General features: G+C 49.4%; 1 protein-coding gene across 6 annotated transcripts in view; it reads left to right on the forward strand.

Moving 5' to 3' along the window:
* The first annotated feature begins 1,472 nt into the window (after nt 1–1,472).
* Nucleotides 1,473–16,808, forward strand: part of ZNF710 (zinc finger protein 710) — an 84,480-nt gene continuing 69,144 nt past the window's right edge. For 2 of the 6 annotated variants that reach the window (XM_035303829.3, XM_054257247.2), the window contains exon 1: nt 1,473–1,600. The gene's annotated coding sequence lies outside the window, so the exon portion shown is untranslated. Of the gene's footprint in view, nt 1,601–1,906; nt 2,062–2,460; nt 3,403–16,808 lie in introns of those variants that run through there. The other 4 variants (XM_054257246.2, XM_035303830.3, XM_035303831.3 and 1 more) reach the window with 4 other exon arrangements.

A 16,808-nucleotide genomic window follows, 5' to 3' on the forward strand; every position in this document is an offset into this window, starting at 1 on the left:
GCGAGGATCCAGGCTTTCCTTCCTCCGGTGACCTGGTCCTGAGCCGCGGCTTCCCCTGCATTGTTCCCTGCGTTTGCTCTCGGGGCCCACCAAGATCTCACGTTTCTGTCCCTGGCTGCAGCCCCAGTTCAAGGGCCCGGCATCGAGCAGGTGCTCAATACTTACTTGGGAAAATAAGAAATGTGACCAACTTTCCTCTGGGAACTTTCCCCTACTCTTCCGGAGAGCCCGAGGACAGAGCAGGTCTTGGGAGCACGCCTGGGCGCCCCATGAATCATTGACCCTTGGTAGTGGTGGCTCTGCCCGGCTCTGTCCAAGGGCTCCGGACCCGCCCAGCATCGGAGGAGAGAAGCGGCTCCGAGAGGCGGGTGCTCTGGAGGCTGGAGGCCTAGTGTCCGGCCTGCGCCTGGGCTGGGGGGAGGCGAGGCGGTGAGGAACCCCGCGGCCCCAAGGGGAGCCCAGAGGGACCTGACCTCCCCGCTGCCCGCGGCCACGCCTCGGCGCCCCAGAGCACTGCGCCCCCCAGCAGGGCGCCCCGAGGCTCGGTTCCCAGAAGCTGCCCTGAGCCCCTTCCCCACCCGGGCCCTGGCGCTCGGAGCCCGCGCCGCTCCCTCGAGTCCCGCCGTCCAGGGCTCGGCTCACAGCTGTTGAAAGGCTTTGGTCGTGTTCAGTGCTCTGCGGGGAGGTGTGTTCCAGGCCCATCTGCCTACTTTAAAACACAGAAGTGAGTGGGGCACACACCCGCGCCACCTCTGGCTGGGAGGGGCGGGCCTCGCTCGCACTGGGGAAGGAACCGGCACCCGGAGCCGCACCCGCGCCCCGCACCCCCCCTTCTCTCCCGAGGGCGCCCCCGGCTTCCCGGTGAGGGGGAGCAGGCCCCCGGGTCCCCTTTGTGCCGGGCCGGGCAGGGCCCCCCATCTCCAAGCGAGGTTCTGCCTCTCCCCTCTCCCCCGCTTCAGTTCATCTTTGTTCCCCTTTTCTGCTGAGGAGAAAAAAAAAGAGAAAGAAAGAAAAGAAGGAAAAAAGGCGTGACTTGATTTTCAAACGAAACTCCCACAGCAAACAAAACCCTTTTAGAGAAATAAGAAAGGAGGAAGAAGGAAGAAAAGAGGGAAGAAAAAAACAGGGGAAAGAAACACCTCCAGGCTTTCAATTCGAGTGGGAGAGTTGAACCGAAAGAAAGAGAGAGAAAGGAGGAAAAATCCTCTGCGGTAGAAAGAGAAAAGAAAACTTGGGCTGGCGAGAGGGGGGTGCCGGGGGTGGAAGGAAGTGAGAAAACAAAAGAGAGATAAAAGGGCTGCTTTTCTGTGTCTCTTCCTCTGCGAGCTGCTTAGGAGGAGCTGTTTTGCATCCCTTCACGTCAGCCCTGCCTCATTCCCTTCTTCCAGGGAGGGAGAGCGAGCGAGCGAGCGAGCGAGCGAGAGGAGGGGGGAGCGAGAGGAGCCGGAGGGAGGGCGGCGGGAGCAGCGGGCGCGCGTGGAGGCGGGCGGCGGGCGCGCAGCAGCAGCCCGGGCGGTGGGCACAGCCAGGAGCCCCCGACCCGCCCGACCCGGCCCGGGCCGCCGAGGGCCCCAGCGCAGGAGCCGCGCCCGGACCCAGGGTGAGTGTCCCGCGCGGCCCCCGGGCCCGGCCTCGCAGCTCCGGTCGGCGGCGGGGCCGGCGGGGAAGCGGGGGGCGCGGGGGTGGGTCGCTGCGGCCGCGGCCGACCCGCCCCCCGCCTCTCTCCGGGGACGGCCGCGCGCAGGCCCGCGTCGCGCTGCAAACATGTCGTCTTTTCCTTTCACTTCCACATTCCCTCATGCCGGGGAGCCGGAGGGAGCAAGGGAGAGCCGGGGAAAGAGGGAGAGATGGCGTCTGGGGTGGGGGAAGGGGGAGGAGGAGGGAGGGGGAGGGGAGGGGAGGGAGCGAGCGAAAGAGGGCGAGAGGGAGGAGAGCGCGCGAATGAGAGACGGAGAGAGAGAGAGAGACTGAGAGAGAGACCGAAGCAAAAATGAAAGGAAAGCCGCGGCGGCGCGGGAGGCCCTGAGGCGGCGGCGGCAGCGGCGGCTCCCGGGCCCGCACGTGGGTGTCCCGGTGCTGGTCGCGCTCCCCCCGCACCCGGCCCGGGACTCAAAGTTTCACCCCCTCGCCGCCCCGCCCCTACGGCTGCCCACAAACTTTATTCTCGGAGCGGGGGGGGACGGTGGCCGCGCGTCCCGGCCGGCCGGGGGTGGGGGAGGCTGAGCGCGCCGCTGGCGGGCTGGGGGCGTCCCCGAGGGGCCACCGGCCGGCTTCGGTGCGTCGCGGGCCGGGGACCTAGGACGGGCGCTGTCTGGCGGGGGGCGGGGGGGTGGCGGGCGGGTCCCCACAGCCGGTGTGGAGCCTCCCGCGGCTCAGCCCCCCTTCCTCCTCGTCGCCCTGTCTCCGTCTTCTCGCGGTCATTTTCCTAATTGGATGGAGCTGTGGGGCGTGATCACCGGCGTCAGATCGGGGCCCCCAGACTACCAGGTGGGCGCGCGGGCTCGGGGACCGGCGGGGCCGCCCCAGCCTCCCCACCCGGGGCACGCAGATCCCGCAGATCCGGCCCCAGGGCCACCGCCCCCTTAACCGCGGACTTGCTAACTAGTGCGTATCGGGTTTTTTCCAACTTGCCTTTTCAGATGACTTGTATGGGCGCTGTAACTGCTTCCTCCCGTCTGAGCTGTAGTTTGGAAAGATTTAAGAGGCCAGGGAGGTGCTTGTGTGGGTTTTAAACAATCGAAAGGGTCATTCTTGTATCCCTAGGCTTTGCCAGACGGTTAGGACAACATGTAGCAGCATCCTGGGTGCCTTTTCTTTCTTTTTTCTTTTCTTTTCTTTTCTTTTTTTGAGACGGAGTCTCACTCTGTCACCCATGCTGGAGTGCAGTGGCGCGATCTCAGCTCACTGCAACCTCCACCTCCCAGGTTCAAGTGATTCTCCTGCTTCAGCCTCTCGAGTAGCTGGACTACTGGCACATGCCACCATGGCTGGCTAATTTTTGTATTTTTAGTAGAGATAGGGTTTCACATATTGGCCAGACTGGTCTCGAACTCCTGACCTCGTGATCTGCCCGCCTCCCAAAGTGCTAGGATTACAGTTGTGAGCCACTGCCCCTCCCCTCCTGGGTGCCTTTTCACAGGGACACTTTGAGGTGCTCATCCTACCGGGTCTCAGGGGGGCCTGCGGGGCAATCCAGTGAGGGGCCAACATCATGGCCCATCCTTGAGCTGCAGGCCGTGGGTGCACCTGCGATGGGCACCCTGAGCACCTTTCTTTCTGTGCAAAATGGAAACTTCCGGCGGATATGGACCTACAGGGTACATTTGTACAGAGAACTTTGTGCTCATGGGGGTCACTCAGCCAGCTTTGAAGCTGCCCTCTCAGTCCTGCCTTTGTACACGTGTAAGTAAAACCAACGTTCATTTCTACCAAGTAGAGGACTGGGGGTCTGTGTCCCTATTGCTTCTTCACCAGGGGCCCTAGAGAACCAATGGGGCGGGGGAAGAAGAAAATGGTTCTTAACTCATTAGATAAGAGGGAATTCCTAATGTGATCAAAGTGGATGGGGCTGTCTGCTTTTGACTTCCGAAACCTAGAATGGCCATTCCGTCTCATTTGTTTTAAACAGAATCTTATTTTCTATACTTTCTCGGAGGTTTTATCAGCAACACTGGTGGTCCAGTGACCTTCTGGAGCTGGTTTTCCTGCCTAAGGGCAGCCAGGCTAGAGCTGCTTTATTTGGGGTAGGGGGAATTGGATGTTTGGGCCACATTTTCTTCCTCCAGCCTGGCCTAGTTGCCTGTGTCTTGGTGGAGGGGGCTGCAGTGAGTTCAAGTGGGGACCGAGGCTCATTTGTGTGTCTTCTCCTGAGAGCTGATACCTGGGTGAATCCTCAGCCCATGATGTGTGTGGTCAGCGGGCCATTTGTTCAGGGCTTGGGTCGTTTCCATTCCAACCGGGCATTTCCTACCAGGAGACTTACAGAAGACTTATTTTAGGCTCTCTGTCTGGAGACAAGGAGACGGACAAGGTCTGGAATGGTTTTCGAGTTGGAGGAAGGGCAACTAATGGGACCACCAGAGATTTTGCACTTGTATTTTAGTTTGCCTTGTGGCCCAGAGATATTTCTAGCAGAGCTGAGTTTGGAAAGAAGCACAACTTCTTTCTAGAAGGGAGTAAATAAGTAAATAAAAGGAGTCCAGCACATCTTGGAGGAGACAGGGGAAGGCTCCCTGGCCCACCAGTGCTGCTTGGCACTGGCTTCTCATACGGCTTGCTCACCCTTCCCATGCCCAGGGCAGGGACTCATGGTCTTGAATTAAGGGATCTGTGAATTGGCTGGGTCTGGTGTTAATGGTGGTTGATCTCAGCCCTTTGACTTCAAAGCTGGAAAAGGGCCTTAGAGATTCTCTGAAAGCAACTGAGGTACCCAGTAAGGGGCAGAACCAGCACTCAAATCTGAGCTTTCAGTGTGTTCCCAGTGCCATTTCTACAAGGCCACTGTCCCTGCTACTGCTGGGGATCCCAAATCAAGCTCACTTCAGAGAATGTAGCGATGAGAGCGTGAAACCCACGGGCTCACACCACACACATGAGACCGGTTTAATGGGGCGCCTTATTTTCCAGATGTGTTACACAAACTGTGCTGGAGGATGTGACTGGCCAGTGAGATAACTAGGGGGAACTGGGTGATTCAGGCGGTTTCAACACTGACTTCTTCAAAGTCCAACAGTCAGAGGAGCAGTGTAGTCATCGGGATTTTTTCACATTGCGCCATTTTTTGATCTGGAATGCTTTCTTCACACTTTGACTCGTGTGTGATTTATTTAGGATTGGTCAGGAGAGAAGTGAAGGAATGTAAAGGCCCGAGGCCTGAACTGATCTTCATCCATGGGTTAAATGTACTAGAATGTGTCTGGGCGCAGTGGCTCATGCCTGTAATCCCAGTACTTTGGGAGGCAGAGGCAGGTGGATCACGAGATCAAGAGATGGAGACCATTCTGGCCAACATGGTGAAACCCCCTCTCTACTAAAAACGGCAGGCACCTGTAGTCCCAGCTGCTCAGGAGGCTGAGTCAGGAGAATCACTTGAACCCAAAAAGTGGAGGTTGCAGTGAGCCAAGATTGTGCCACTATATTCTGGTCTGGCTACAGAGCGAGACTCCATCTTAAAAAAAATAAAGTACTAGAACGTTTGTGAGGGTAGACGTCTTTGTTCATTGCTGAGCCTCTGTGCCTAGAGCAGGTTCTGATTCTAGTGGGCCCTCACTAGATACTTGCTGAATTTACTGGGCATTAGGAAAAGGGTTTGCCTCCCAGAAGGAACCCATGAATGACACAGGCAGGGACAGGAGGTGATTGATGGGAGCTGCAGAGTTGTGCTGTGAGTCATTGCTTCAAACAAGCTCCAGACAGGTGAGGCAGGAGGGGGCTGGGAAGAGAGGATCCTGAATGGGGCGGAGCCCCTGGGTGGAGACTCGTGCACAACAATAGGTTTGAATTGGACTCAGGATATAGGGAGAATAATAATCGTGGTGTATCCTGGAGCAGAATGACGCTGCGTGCTTTGTCTGTTTGTCTCTCTTAGTCCTCGCAGATGCTGGCTCCTGCATGCTTATTCTCATTTAGCAGTTAAATAACTCATCCAAGGGCACAGAGCTGGTATCCAAACCCAGGCTGTCTGACTTCAGACTTTGCCTCCCAGAAACGACGAGGTGGTCAGATATCTCTGCCAGTGCCAAAGAGCTGGGCATTCAGCACTTTGGGGTTCCTCAAAAGGACAGCAGCAGAAAAAGTGAAGAAGGCATTGTGGGTCTGCAGCAGAGGGAGGCTGGTCAGGGAGTGTGCCTGAAGAGGGCTTGTGAGACCTATCAGGGAATGCTTATTTTCGGGGCCTAACTATTCCCCACGCAGAGTGGCTGTTGTGAGATCAGGGCTATTTTGCACTTGATGAAGATGCAGGGGATCTTTAATGGGCAAAGATTGCTTAAAGTTTAGTTGGCATATATTTGAAACTGGTGGGAATTTTAAAGCTAAGAAATGTCATTGTCGGCCTTGATACCACCGGAGTCTTGTTTCCCACATGTGTAAAGCTTACCTGCCTACTCCAGGATGCTGGCCCAGCCTGTTCCAGACCACAGCAGCCCCTCATTGGCAGTCTGTGATGTGCTAGACACCGTGCAGGTCCCCTCCTCGTGAAGCTTGCAGTCTCCCTGGGAGGCAGGCATTAAACTAATAATTATACAAATACTCTTTAATTACAGTTGTTATAAATGGTTCAAAGGAATAAGTACAGAGACATTGAAGCCAGTAATCATTGAGAGGGGGCAGGGAGGCTTTCCTGAAAAAGGGCATTTAAATAGCCACCCGCAGTGTGGATGAAGAGGCTTTAACCAGGGTGGTACAGTTCATTAACCTTGATGTGAACCTCGAGACTCCATGTGCAGTCCATGGACCAGCATCCGTGTTACCTGGTAGTGAGTGAGAAATGCGGAACCCCGGGCTCCTCAGCAAATCTGCTGGATCTGCTGTTTAATTCACACGCATGGTCATGTCTGCGGACCACTTTGGGACTCAAAAGTACTGAGCTGGGAGGTTCTCAGCTTTGCTGGGAGCGGTTGGGTGACCCTGGGAAAGTCACTTCTCGAGCAAGTGAGGAGGGCATTAGGTAATCTCCTTATTTCTCTGGCTTCTCTGATCTTTGGCCTTTTCCAGTTTGTGCCATCGCCCCGCTGTGGAGGGTGAGGAGCTGGGCTGGTGCAGCAGCCCAGCCTGTGTGGCCATTGGTGGAAACCCAGCAGGCACTCGTCCATGCTCTGATCTCATTTCCCTAAGCCCAGAAGATGGGCTGGACCATCAGAGCCTTTGATAAGGATCGGAACAATTCCCTAAAAGATTGTCTTAAGGTGACCCTGGGAGGATTTGGCCTGAAGCAAAAGAAAAACTGGCAAGGGTCAAAAGGGCCTTGGGGAAGAAAGGTGTAGTGTTTCTTCCAAAAGCGGAACCTAAAACGAGGAGAGAGAGGCACCCGCTCAGTAGCTCCACGAGTGGGAACATAATGCTTAAAGAATTGCCGCGGAATTTTAGCCCTGAGATCTTCATGTCACTGTAGAGAAGAACAGAGGGTTGAAATCAGGGGTCCTGGACTCTTGCAGTGTGTGGGTGGGCTTTGAGGGTCAGGGGTACTGGAAACTGTGCAGAAGGTTACAATATGCACTTTTCTGGGAAGAGGACCCATAGCTTTCACTGGCCTCAAGGGAGGCTGCAGCTCCAATAATTAGTCAAATGTCTTTCTTGACTAACCTTACTCAGCTCTTTTGTTATATGGCACATACAATATGCCAGGCATGATTGTAAGCACTTTACACCTACTATTAGCTCGTTTAGGTGGAATACCTTTCCAGAGGTCACAGGTCTGGTAAGCCTCAGAGCCAAGATTAGAATGCAGGCACTGCGGCACCAGAGTCAAAGCCTACCCTAGTAACAGGGCAAGCAGGACGAGGGGCTAGTTCTTTTTGGTAGCACAGATGGAGAGGCTCACCCCTACCCCCACTTTACAGGTAAGCATGTCCCGATAGTTCATGTAAAACACAGAAAGGATTTTCCCAAGGAAGCACGCTGTGAGTAGCTCCGGGTGGCCAGGCTAGCCCGAGAAAGCCTCTATCACTTTGGGGCCCAACACATGCTTGTTAGCAAAGAAAATAATGAGAAAACAAGACTGCTGCATCACTAAAGGCTACATTAAAAATTCTAGAATTGGAAAGAAGGCATTTGAAGAATTGCACCCTTAAATCAGGGAGGTAAGGTGGCAGCAGGAAGTTGGGGTGGATTCTGAAAAGGAGGGATTAAAGGACATCAGAGCCAAAGCACTGCCAAATATATGTCGAATCAGTACCTTCAAAAGATAAAATAGCTGGTTTTTATTACTACTCATTAATGTGTGTAGCTCACAGACCTGACCCTTCCCCCATTCCTAGTGCCTACACTAAGTACAGAGGCCTTTTGTCTTTTCTGTCATTCATTCTCTGTGTTACTTGAATTGTTATCCAGTATGTATTATCTTTTATATATATATACATAAATATATATAGGGGTGTGTGTGTGCGTGTGTGTGTGTGTGTATGTATGTGTGTGTTTGTAAGTGAAGTAAAAGAACATTAGAAGTGGGTTGGAGGCCAGGCACAGTGGCTCACTCCTGTAGTCACAGGCATTATTACAGAGATGGGATGGGGTTGTCCTTTGGGAGGCCCAGGCAGAAGGATTGCTTGAGCCCAGGAGTTTAAGACCAGCCTAGGCAACATAGTGAGACCCTGTCTCTCCAAAAACTTTTTAAAATCAGCCGGTGGCACGTGTAAGCTGTAGTCCCAGCTACTTGGGAGACTGAGTTGGATCCCTTGAACCCAGGAGGTTGAGGGTGCAGTGAGCTGTGATCACGTCATTGTACTCCAGCCTGAAAACCCTGTCTCAAAAAAAAGTGGGTTGGCCTCTTTCACAATCACCAATGTAAAGGAGTTTCTGATATCAAATATATGTGATCTATTGTGTGTTTATTTCTGGGAGTACTAAGAGAAGTGTTGGAAATGTGAGGATTTTTAGTGTAGTCAGAGGCTGAGAATAAGTGATCACATTGTGACCCAACTATCTTCCCTTTTCTTACTTCCCTGCCCCCAGCAAATTGTATACATGGAATCAAAATGAACTACAGAAAGCAGGAATGTCCACCCTCCACATTTGAATGGGAAACTCTAACTTTTGTGATGACTCTTGGTTATGTGTGGTTTTATCTTCGGTGTGGTACCTGGAATGCCATCTGGGACCCCATCCCATTCTGGGTGGGATGGGACAGCAAGGATACACATTTCCAGACTGGGAAGGCAGTCCTGCATGTGTTTGGTAAAAGACGATGGCCAAACTTGGAGCACGTCGGAATGTCCTTACAAGGACCAAGTCCAAGCTGGCCCTTGAGACCCATCAGGTTCCCTCTGGAAGCTGGTGGGGCTGGTCCTCGAGCCGTGCGCTCACAAGCCATCACTTCCCATCATGACTCCATTCTCTAGCTATAAAATCACAACACAGTTCATAGACTTGCCGTTACCCAGAAGCAGGTCACCTCTGAAATTCAGAACGCTTCCTGTCCTCCCACTACACGGCACTCGTTGAAGCAGCCCTGCCCTCCCCTGCCCCAGCCTGGGAAATCTGTACCCACTCCCTTGGTCCATTCCCCATGTGCCTACTATCAACCCCACTACTTATTCCTTTGCGTCCTGCCCTGGCTCCTTCCCTGTGTCTGGGTACCCCACATCCTCCTATGCCTTAATCCTTCACCTCATCTACAGTCACACATCTCTCCCCCCCACCCCCTACCCATGTCACTTCTCTTTATCCTAGGATTTCACAAAGAAGAGTCCACTCTGGCCCCACTTGCTCTCTCCCCCTCTCCCCCTGGCCAGCTCAGCAACAGTGGAGAGTTTCACTCCAGCCCACTCTCACTCCAGCTGGCTCTCCTAGAGGTAGGTCCCTGGCCACCTAATCACACCCGGTGGCCCGTCTTATAAGGCATTCTCTTACCTGGCTTATGTACAGCAGTTATTGTCATGAATAGTCTTCTCCACCTTGGGTCTCATCACTCTGGGTCCTTTTCCTACCTCTCATTTGCTTTTTGTGCCATTCTTTCTTTTTGCTATGCTTGGGTGCCTTGGCCACAGTTCTTTGCTACTTGCTTACCTCCCATGACTGTGGTTTCAGCCTGCATAGGCCTCATGGCCTATGATCCCTGTCCTCACGTCTCCTAGACAGCCTAGAGCTGGATTTCCTTTTGCTTTTAATCTAGTGTGATATCTGTGCTCTTTTAACTGGAGAGTTCGGGCCATTTGCATTTGTTATGATTTTGGAAATAGATTTTTTTTTTGTGACGGAGTTTCGCTCTTGTTACCCAGGCTGGAGTGCAATGGTGCGATCTCAGCTCACTACAACCTCCACCTCCTGGGTTCAGGCAGTTCTCCTGCCTCAGCCTCCTGAGTAGCTGGGATTACAGGCACATGCCACCATGCCCAGCTAATTTTTTGTATTTTCAGTAGAGACGGGGTTTCACCATGTTGACCAGGATGGTCTCTATTTCTTGACCTCTTGATCCACCCGCCTCGGCCTCCCAAAGTGCTGGGATTACAGGCATGAGCCACCGTGCCTGGCCTCGAATTTTCTTTCTTTTTTTTTTTTTTGAGACGAAATCTCACTTTATCGCCCAGGCTGGATTGCAGTGGCTCGATCTCAGCTCACTGCAACCTCTGCCGCCTGAGTTCAAGCAATTCTCCTGCCTCAGCCTCCCAAGTAGCTGGAATTACAGGCGCCTGCCACCGTGCCCAGCTAATTTTTGTGTTTTTAGTAGAGATGGGTTTCACCATCTTGGCCAGGCTAGTCTTGAACTTCAGACCTCATGATGTCCTCAACTCGGCCTCCCATAGTGCTGGGATTATAGGCGTGAGCCACTGCATCCAGCCAGATTTTTTTTTCTTCTTCTTTTTCTTTTGAGTCAGGGTCTCACTCTGTCACCCATGCTGGAGTGCAGTGGCACGATCTCAGCTTACTGCAACCTCCATCTCCCAGGCTCAAGTGATCCTCCCACCTCAGCCTCCCAAGTAGCTGGGACCACAGGTGTGTACCACCACAGCTGGCTAATCAAAAAAAATTTTTTTTATGTAAAGATGGGCTTTTGCCATGTTGCCCAGGCTGGCCCTGAACTCGTGAGCTCAGGCTATCCGTTCGCCTCAGCCTCCCAAAGTGCTGGGATTACAGTGTGAACCAATGTGCCTGGCCAAAACAGGATGCAGGTTTCTTTCTACCATCTTATTTGGTGTTTCCTGTGTGTTCTTTTTCTGATTGTTCTGGTCATTCTTTCTTTTGAATTGATTGAAAGTTTTTTTTCTTTCCTTCCTCCATTTTTTCTCTACAGCTGTGAAACTTTATATATTTTATTTATTTATTTATGTATTTTTTGAGATGGAGTCTTGCACTGTCACCCACGCTGGAGTGCAATGGCGTGCTCTTGGCTCACCGCAACCTCTGCCTCCCGGGTTCAAGCAATTCTCCTGCCTCAGCCTCCCAAGTAACTGGGATTACAGGTGGGCACCACCATGCCAGGCTAATTTTTGTATTTTTAAGTAGAGACTGGGTTTCATCATGTTGATCAGGCTGGTCTCGAACCTGACCTCGTGATCCGCCCTCCTCAGCCTCCCAAAGTCCTGGGATTACAGGTGTGAGCCACCACACCTGGCTTATATATTCTATTTAAAAAAAAAAATTTTTTTTTTTTACCTTTTTTATTTTTAGAGACTGTAACCTTGCTTACTGGGCTCAAGTAACTCTCCCGCTCAGGCTCCTGAATAGTTGGTCTTGAATTTGAACTTCTGTTTGTTTTGTTTTTTTCTTTTTTTGAGACAGTCTTACTCTGTCACCCAGGCTGGAGTGCAATAGCGCAAGCTCTGCACTCACAAGTTCAAGTGATTCTCCTGCCTCAGCCTCCCGATTAGCTGGAATTACAGGTGTGCGCCACTATGCCTGGCTAATCTTTGTATTTTTAGTAGAGACAGATTTTCGCCATGTTGCCCAGGCTGGTCTTGAACTCATGACCTCAGGTGCTCTACCCACTTTGGCCTCTCAAAGTGCTGGGATTACACCCATGAGCCAGTGCGCCCGGCCTAGCCTCCTGAGTAGTTGGTACTATAGGCATGCAACCACCACTCCTGGCTGTTTTATTTATTTTTTATTTTTATTTATTTATTTTTGAGACGGAGTTTCGCTCTTGTGACCCAGGCTGGAGTGCAATGGCGCAATCTCGGCTCACCGCAACCTCCGCCTCCTGGGTTCAGGCAATTCTCCTACCTCAGCCTCCCGAGTAGCTGGGAGTACAGGCACGCGCCACCATGCCCAGCTAATTTTTTGTATTTTTAGTAGAGATGGGGTCTCACCATGTTGACCAAGATGGTCTCGATCTCTTGACCTCATGATCCACCTGCCTCGGCCTCCCAAATTGCTGGGATTACAGGCTTGAGCCACCCCGCCAGGCCGGTTGTTTTATTTTTGTAGAGGTGGGGTTTGGGTATGTTGCCTAGGCTGGTGTCGAACTCCTGGCTTCTAGCTATGCTCCTGCCTCGGCCTCCCACAGTGCTGGGATTACAGGTGTGAGCCACCGTGCCTGGCCTGAAATTGATAAACTCTATTTCTATTCTTTTGATGTACACAGACTGTATAATGTTCACTTGGTCTCTCTATATATTTTTTCATACAATGTAAGGACCTTGGAATGCTTTATATAAAAGTCACCACTGTCCCTGCCCACATTCAGTTGTCATACAGTGGTTTATGTTTCTCTCTTTAATCCCACAAATTGGGCTCTAATTTTAATGTTATATACACTTAATCCTTTGTTTTTATTTTCCACATATTTACCATTTACTCACACTTTTCCTTTCATCTCACATCTTCTTTCTGGGATCAGAACATCATGTGGTGAAAGACTTTTAGTCATAAACTCAGTTTCTGTTTGGCTGAAATTTTATTTCATCCTTATTCCTTTTTTGTCTTCTTCATCTTTTTTTTAGCCTAGAATATATATAATAATGGCTTCATTCTTCCTCTTAAAAGATAGTTTTGCTAGGTGTAAAACAGTCTGACCATTATTTTGTTGGTGTTTATGAGTATTATTCCACTGTCTTCAGGCTTTCATTGTTGATATTTTTTTTTTTTTTTGAGACGGAGTTTCGCTGTTGTTACCCAGACTGGAGTGCAATGGCACAATCTTGGCTCACCGCAACCTCCACCTTCTGGATTCAAGCAATTCTCCTGCCTCACCCTCCTGAGTAGCTGGGATTACAGGCACACGCCACCATGCCCAGCGAATTTTTGTATTTTTAGTAGAGACGGGGTTTCACCATGTTGACCAGGATGGTCTCGATCTCTTGACCTTGTGATCCACCCGCCTCAGCCTCCCAAAGTGCTGGGATTATAGGCGTGAGCCACTGCGCCTGGCCTCATTGTTGATATTTTTAAGAAGTTGGGGGCCAGGTGCGGTGGCTCATGCCTGTATTCCTAGCACTTTGGGAGGCCAAGGTGGACAGATCACAAGGTCAAGAGATTGAGACCATCCTGGCCAACATGATGGAACCCTACCTCTACTAAAAATACAAAAATTAGCTGGGTGTGGTGGCATGCACCTGTAGTCCCAGCTACTCGGGAGGCTAAGGCAGGAGAATCACTTCAACCCAGGAAGTGGAGGTTGCAGTGAGCCGAGATCCCGCCACTGCACTCCAGCCTAGCAACAAAGCAAGGCTCCAGCTCAAAAAAAAAAAAAGTTGGTAGCCCAAATTGTGCCCTTAAGTAAATTCTTCTCTTTGGTTGTTTTATATGTGTATTTGTATGCTTATGTTTTGTGCTGTGCAATCCACTGTAATGTACCAAGGAGTGGATTTTATTTTAGATTCACTGGGCATCCTGAAGGCAAGGATTGTTGTCTATCATCAGTTTTTTTTTGGGACAAAGCCTCCCTATTACCCAGGCTGGAGTTTAGTGGCACAATCTCAGCTAACTGCAACCTCCAACTCCCGGGTTCAAGTGATTCTCCCACCTCAGCCTCGCGAGTAACTGAGACTACAGGGGTGCACCACCATGCCGGCTAAATTTTTTGTCTTTTTAATAGAAACTGGGTTTCACCATGTTGGCCAGGGTGATCTTGAACTCCTGACCTCAGGTGATCCACCTGCCTTGGCCTCCTAAAGTGCTGGGATTACAGGCGTGAGCCACCATGCCCCACCTGTCATCAGTTTTAAAACGCTTTTTTTTGTGTGTGTGAGACAGAGTCTTGCTCTGTCTCCAGGCGCCAGACTGGAGTGCAGTGGCACAATCTCAGCTCACTGCAACCTCCCACTCCTGGGTTCAAGCAATTCTCCTGCCTCAGCCTCCCGAGTAGCGGAGACTGCAGATGCGCACCACCACACCCAGCTGATTTTTGTATTTTTTTAGTAGAGACAGGGCTTCACCATGTTGGCCAGGATGGTCTCGATCTCTTGACCTTGTGATCCACCCGCCTCAGCCTTCCAAAGTGCTGGGATTACAGGCATGATCCACTGCACCCGGCCTCAGTTCTAAAACATTTTTAGCCATTATATCGTTGCATATTGTTTCTTCATCATTATCTTGTTCTAGTTTCTCCTTTGGGAACTCCAGTTAATTGTATACTAGCTTTTGTTTTATATTCTTTGTTATTTCTTTATTCTTTGTGATTCTTAACTTTTTCCTTTTTAATATTTTTTTTTTATTCTGGATGTTTTCAGGGTGTTTTTTTTCCCCACAAACAGAGCAATGAAGGAGTAATTTCTTATTAAATTTTTAGTTCACTAATTCTCTCTATATTTATCTCTAATCTGTTTAGCTCTTCACTGAGGTATTTTTAATATCAATATTAACTCATGGGTTTAATATATCTAACGTGTTTTACTCCATTGCAATTGTTATTTTTGATGCTCATCTATTGAATTTTTAATGGGACTGATTATATTTTTTTATTTCTGGGTTTCTATTTTATTCTTTTTCAAATATGCTCACCTCTTAAAAAAATCTCTCGTATTTTTTAATTCCTCATTTTATTTCTTTAATCATATTAAATATGTTTATTTTGTATATGATATCCAATAAATCTAGTATCTGAAGTATTTGCAATTATAGTTGTATTGGTTGATGCTTCTGCTGACTTCCATTCATGAGGGCCTGCTTCGTTAGGTGTTCCGTGATTTTTATTATGTATTTATTTAATTAATTATTTATTTGAGATGGAGTTTCATTCTTGTTGCCCAGACTGGAGTACAGTGGCATAATCTCAGCTCACTGCAACTTCTGCCTCCCAGGTTGAGGTGATTCTCCTGGCTCAGCCTCCTGAGTAGCTGAGATTACAGGCACCCACCACCACGCCTGGCTGATTTTTGTATTTTTTAATAGAGATGGGGTTTTGCCATGTTGGTCAGGCTGGTTTCAAACTCCTGAACTCAAGTGATCTCCCCACCTTGCCTCCCTTGGCTTGCTGGGATTACAGTCGTGAGCCACCATGTACAGCCAGGTGTTCTGTGAATTTTGATTGCAAGCTTATGTTTGTTAGCATTCTATCTGTGAGAATTCTTTAAGGTATAGGATGAGAGTACCTTCTTCCAGGGAGGATGTGTGTTTCCTTCTGCTGGATACCTGAAGGCCCTACAGATGGATTCATTTCTCTTTAATTCTTAGCTTGCAGTTTTAGTAACCAGAACCTAAACCCACATGAGAGCCTACCAATGACCACAGATTCTCAGAGGAACCTTTTTTTTAAACTCTACCCACAGCTAACACTAAGATTACTTCCTTCCTGACTATATACCACCAGGTGCTCTCCTTTACGCCATTGTCACTTTATTGCCAAATGCCTTCTCTCAATTTTTGGTCAAAGTCCTAATCATTTCAGGCCCAATTAAAAACTCGGTATCTCCTGAGCCTTCCCCACACCATTCGTTGCAAAATTAACTGTTCTCTCCACATTCACAGGCTACTGTTACCTTACCTATTAGTCTGTGAGTATATGCGTTCACAGACTCACACTGGACTCAGAGCTTTTTCAAAGCACAGAGCTGTATCATTTATTTCTGGAGCCCCAGTCCCTGGCTCACTGTTGGGCAGAGTAGTTGTTTAATAGATATTTATTGATCAAAGAGGATTTATGGCAAAACCAGTACTTCTTTTCTTTTTGAATAGCAATAAAAAAAACCATAAGCACTAACCTGCCCCGTGGTATTGGACAAAGCCAGTTCACCTCTTTGGATCTCAGTGTCCTCAGCTGTGAAATGAAAGGATATTCTGAGGTCTTGACGTGTTCTAAGACACTGAGATCCAATGCAGCTGTGTGGCTGTCAGTCAGGATACTGTGGATCCACTCTTGCCTCACAAAGGGAATGGAGGGATGGGAGGGCTGTGGTGAGAAAGAGCATAATTCTGAGGTAACTGGGCATGAGTTGGAAGAGAGGAAGAAGGGACTTCAGGGTGGGTTAATATAAAATAAAGATGGGAGAGCCAGGCATGATGGTATGTGCCTGTAATCCCAGCTACTCTGGAGGCTAAGGTGGGAGGATCACTTGTACCCAGGAGTTTGAATCCAGTCTGGGAAACATAGTGAGACCCTGTCTCTTAAAAAAAAAAAAATGACAGTAAAAAAACGATGACTTGATTTAACTAGATGGCTATATCTAAAAAATGAACACATTAAAACAAAATAAATTTTAGTTGGAGAAAGTACTTTCTAAGTATGACGTAAAACCCAGGAGCCATAGGAAAAGTTGATATATTTGACCCTATGCAAGCAAAGAATTTCTTCATGGCAGAATCCATTATAAAATCAAAGGAGTCTCGCAGTTCTCAAAACTGGGAAAACATTTTTTCAACATACATCATAGAGCTCATTTCCTTAATATCTAAAGAGTTCCTACAAATCAATAAGAAAAAGACCATCAACCCAATTTTTATTTATTTATTTATTTATCTATATATTTAATCAAAGGATATTTCAGTGCTGCCATCAACCCAATTTTTAAAGCAGGCTAAAAACACAGACAGTTCACGGTTTTGAACTATATGAGAATGCGTTGAGCCCATTAGCCATAAGAGAAACACAGGTTTACTGTGGAGATGTGACAGTGGGGACCAGATACTCTCATAGTTGTTGATAGAAGTGTAAAATCAGTACAACTTTTATGGAGGGAATTTTGACAATATTTATTAAAATTAAAAGTGCATGAGCA

Source organism: Callithrix jacchus, chromosome 6, assembly GCF_049354715.1.
Source record: "Callithrix jacchus isolate 240 chromosome 6, calJac240_pri, whole genome shotgun sequence".
NCBI lineage: Eukaryota > Metazoa > Chordata > Mammalia > Primates > Cebidae > Callithrix > Callithrix jacchus.